At 32.4% G+C, this 4,722-nt stretch overlaps 1 long non-coding RNA gene across 1 annotated transcript; it reads left to right on the top strand.

Moving 5' to 3' along the window:
* Positions 1–1,195: 1,195 nt before the first annotated feature.
* LOC132062833 (uncharacterized) lies at positions 1,196–1,889 on the top strand. The gene is made up of 2 exons (XR_009416260.1): positions 1,196–1,329; positions 1,447–1,889. It is a non-coding gene; the product is annotated as an uncharacterized LOC132062833 (long non-coding RNA).
* The last annotated feature ends 2,833 nt before the right edge of the window (positions 1,890–4,722 follow it).

The raw sequence follows: 4,722 nt of genomic DNA, 5'->3' as shown, positions 1-4,722 counted from the left end.
CTAAATAATTACATCAAAACAACCTCAAAATGCTCAAAGAACAATGCAGTATCAAGTTTGAACCATTCACTTTATGAGACGACCTCAAAGTTTAAAGCAATCCTGGGCCTAAATAATATTTCTCCGTTCTCATATACGAACCGTTCTTAAAGAATTTAAACGTATCTTTTAAAGGGTGTGGAAAAACATTAAAAGATAGATATATGGACTGGGAGTCTGGAAATAGTAATTGGCACTTTAGTGTTCTCATGTATTTTGATGTTAAGTAGCAGTATAATTCTTATCTTTTGTCAGCAATTAATTTCATTATTGTTATTTGTTTTTATGTGAAACAGACAATCAATCTATTTTCTACAATCTCCATTCTGAATTATCTAATTATTTATTCTATTTCCTCTGGTTGACTTGATGAATGATTCTGAATAATTTAATTATGTATTTTATTTCCTCTAGTTGACTTGATGAATGATTAAACTTCAAGCAAGGAAATTCAATTTAAATACCTGAACCCCAAAGAATAATACTTGATTGTTAGGTGGGGTTGCTTCTGCAGAAAAATAAATCGCAAAGGTCAAACGTTAAACCCCTGGAATTATAAGATAGCCTTATAATGGTTCATGCTAATTGCTATGTCCCCATTGTTCAAAGAAGGAAAGAAATATGGAGAAAATTAAGTTTTTAATAGTTCTGATACTTCTCATGCCATATGTAAATGCAGCATTGTCAGGTCATAAATGGACTAAAGCTAGCAAGCACTTTGTGCTTGTTCACGGGGGCGTGTCATGGATCCTGGTCCTGGTACAAGATTGTGGCATTGTTAAGATCTTCAGGGTATAATGTCACAGCTCTTGACTTGGGTGCTTCAGGCATAAACCCGAAGCAGGTTCTCGAAATCCCACATTTATCCGATTACTTCAGTCCACTAATGGAGTTCATGGCTTCTCTTCCAGCAAAAAAAGGTGGTTCTTGTAGGCCATAGCCTTGGTGGATTCGCCATATCTAAAGCCATGGAAAGCTTTCCAGAAAAAGATTTTAGTTTCTATATTTGTCACAGCTGGAATGCCTGGTCCATCTCTCAATGCCACCGCTTATCTATAGCAAGGTACCATTTTCGCAAACTTCAGCTATGATATAATCTCTTATGTTAGCCTATACCTTTTCACTTACTAAAACTATGATTTCCTTGAAATCATCCAGGGTAATCGACTACTAGCATCTCAACTTGATAATCGTGTTACTTATGAAAATGGACCCAACAATCATCCAACAACCTTCAACTTTGGTCCAAAGTACTTGGCAAGCAATCTTTATCAGTTGAGCCCAATTCAGGTAAGCAAATTGAGCATAACAATATCTAAAAGTGAAATAGTTGAGTTCTGGTATTCATGAGAATAGCCCTAATGTGAGTCGTATGTGTGTGTTCATTTTACCTTTTTGTTGTGTTAGGATTGGGCATTGGCGACTATGCTAGTTAGGCCACGATATTTATACAGTTTGGAGGACATATCAAAAGAGATGGTTCTTTCAAGCAAAAGGTATGGATCGATTAGGCGGGTGTTTGTTGTGGCTGCTGAAGATAAACAACTAAAGAAGGAATTCCAACAATGGATGATTGAAAAGAATCCCCCCGATGAAGTGGAAGAGATACTGGGTGCTGATCACATGGTCATGATGTCTAGGCCCCTTCAACTTTTCACTCTTCTTTTGCGCATTGCTCACAAGTGACAAGCTATCTCGGTTAGCTTATCCCAGCTTGACATTCCATATTCAAGAATAAAGCATAATCGCAAATAACGTGTAAACATTTCTTTCTTCATTCATGCAATATTGCTGGATCAGCTTTCACCCATTGTCCGAGCCATGTAGTATTATATAAGCTTTTAGTTATTTACTTTGGGAGCTCGAGTATGCTGTTAAAGTTCTGAGGTCATTGTCACATAGGCATCTGGGCTTTGAAAAATGGAGCTTCCACTAATGAGGATTACAGTACACCTTCTAAAGAGCTTCCAACAATAATGCAACCACTTAAAATATAAATAGGTCCAAGTAAGATAAGGCTACACCAGTCTGTTAAATAACCTATTGACTATAAAGAAGGCTTGACATCAAAACAACCCCAAAGAGATAGAAATGTTCAAAAATAATGCAACAGCAAGGTAGAAGCTTTCAGTTTATGAGACAACAATCCAAAGCGTAAAGCAACCTTGGCAAAAAATAACTAAATGCCCAAATCAAGTCACTTAAAGATTACACCAAATGTTGAGATGTATACATAGAAATTAGCTGTCCAACCTTGATAAAAACCCAAACAGATCTCTAAATTCTTATTTTCATTCTATTTGCTGAACATACTTTGGTTTCCATTTTTATGAAAGGACGCCAACTTTACAGTACTTTGATGAGCTTTAGGCAGTTTGAAGTCAAAGGGTGACAGAGTCCTCTGCTAGAAAATCACCACACGTATTATAAAATTCTCATGTCTTTGGTTTATTCTGTATTGTATATGAGATATTCTCTGAAAGACTATAGCAGTAATCAGCAGAAATCTATCTGTCTACAGTCTCTAGGCCTCAATAATTCAATTATTTATATGATCTTCCTCTAATTGACTTAGTGGATGCTTTTAACTTCCAAGAAACAACCTTCAATTAAAAAATACAACCCAATACCTGATTGTCACGTGGGGTTTCTTCTTAAGGGAAGCTAGTAAATGTCAACTCCTCCAATTATAGTAAGATCCTTTATAATGTTCATTCCATGTTCTCAACTGATCATAGTTCAAAAGAAATGGAGAAAAGCAAGTACCTGATGAGTTTCCTTTATTTGAAACAACTACATGGACAGAGAAGTTTAAAAAAAAAAAAAAAAAAAAAACTCCACTACTTTTATGTTTTTGCTAATGGTTGTTCTATCTTTTTCAAACTATAGAAATATATTTGTTAAATTAATCACACCCAGACCAACCAGCAATTATACGTGAAAGTATTTATGCTGAATGTTAAATAACGCAACTATCAACAAATGTATGATGTTTCTTGGGATTTAATAATCGGAAAGGGAACTGTCATGGATCATGATGTTTCTTTGGAGTTAATAATTGGAACCCTCCATAAATAATAAGTTAATAACAGAATATTCTATATTCCTCTGTTCTAGTTTGAGTAATAAATATAATAATACAAATTGTAAGTATCAGTACAAATATTTTGGAAAAATAAACATACAGGGAAATGAGTTTTTTTTTACCAGGAAAATCTTGTTAAGATAAATTGATAGTGATTTTCATACATAAAAATGGAAAGAGATAATTGCACTTTTGGCCCTAAAATTATTGGTAAATTATGCTTTTAGTCTTTGTAATATATGACTCACCATAAATAACCGTCAATTAATTAAAATGTATGTTTTTGGTCCCTTCATGTAGAAAACATGTCATATTTGACTATCAATAGAATCATATTTGACTATCAATAGAACTATGTTACCATCAAATATGAAGTAATATTACATATTTAACATATTATGGGTAATTAAGTGGTGAAATGGTTGAAAATCATTGCAAAAAATGTGAATATTCACAAACAACGGAATCAAAATGCATAATTCAATTAATTGAAGGTTTATTGTGCTTAGTCAGATATCTTTTAAATAAGAATTGATTAATAATTGAGGGATCAAAAGTGCTATTAACCCTATTGTAAAAAAGTATTTAAACATAAGTCTCCTCAAACTGAAGAAAAGAATTAATATATTATTTTCTTTTTCCTCTTTTATCTCATGATGAGAATCAGAGAGTTACTACAATTTATTACATAGTTTCTCCTAAAAACAACTACTTTAAACAACTGATTTTAGTCATATCTGTGTTTCACGTAAAGTGAAACTTAAAAGTAAAATTTTCTCAAATAGCTACCTTTTAACTGCTTCTAACAAGCTATAACTACAAGTTCATTATTTACAATTCGTAACTGGTTTTTCCTATATTTAGGTCCTGGATGCGTCGCATAAATATAGCCAAAATACAGACTAAATACAGGCTCGTTGAGCAAATAATGCCTCTATTTAAGGAAAAAAATCTTTTGTAAACTAACCAAAAATCTGTTTTTAATGTCCCATAAATCACGCAGATCTCATTCTCCTCCATATCTAATCACATATCTCATTCAACATCTAATCATTCACATAAAATTTGAATTCAAAACTCTCTTCATATTTTTCGAAAATATAACTAAAAAAAAAAATACGCATCTCATTCTCTTCCATATCTAATCACATATCTCATTCAACATCTAATCATTCATAAAATTGGAATTCAAAAACTCTCTTCATATTTTTTCTGAAAATATAACTAAAAAAAAAATCTCTTTTTAATGTTCCATAAATCACGCAAAGCTTGATTTGTTCATCAATCGAATTGCATAGTGACAAGTTGAGATTGTCTCCTGATGCTACGACCATCGGTTTTGTGTTCGTTATTAAAAATATTCAATGAAATTACATTATTAAAGATCAAAATGTTCGTTACAAAAAATATTAGTTATTGAGTGAAATAACCGATATTGAATATTATTTAGTAACTTTAATAAGATGGGAAAACTTGACTCCATAAAAAAACTTTAATCCCTAACGGTGGCTTTTGATTCACCGTATTTTATCTGTATTATGATTGTATTTTTGAGTGTATTCTAATTTATCCGTAAGATTTGATTCGTAATGAATATA

This window comes from Lycium ferocissimum, chromosome 7 (genome assembly GCF_029784015.1).
Source record: "Lycium ferocissimum isolate CSIRO_LF1 chromosome 7, AGI_CSIRO_Lferr_CH_V1, whole genome shotgun sequence".
Taxonomy (NCBI): Eukaryota; Viridiplantae; Streptophyta; class Magnoliopsida; order Solanales; family Solanaceae; genus Lycium; species Lycium ferocissimum.
The sequence above is the reverse complement of the archived record's forward strand: the minus strand, read 5'-3'. Positions and strand labels throughout refer to the sequence as shown.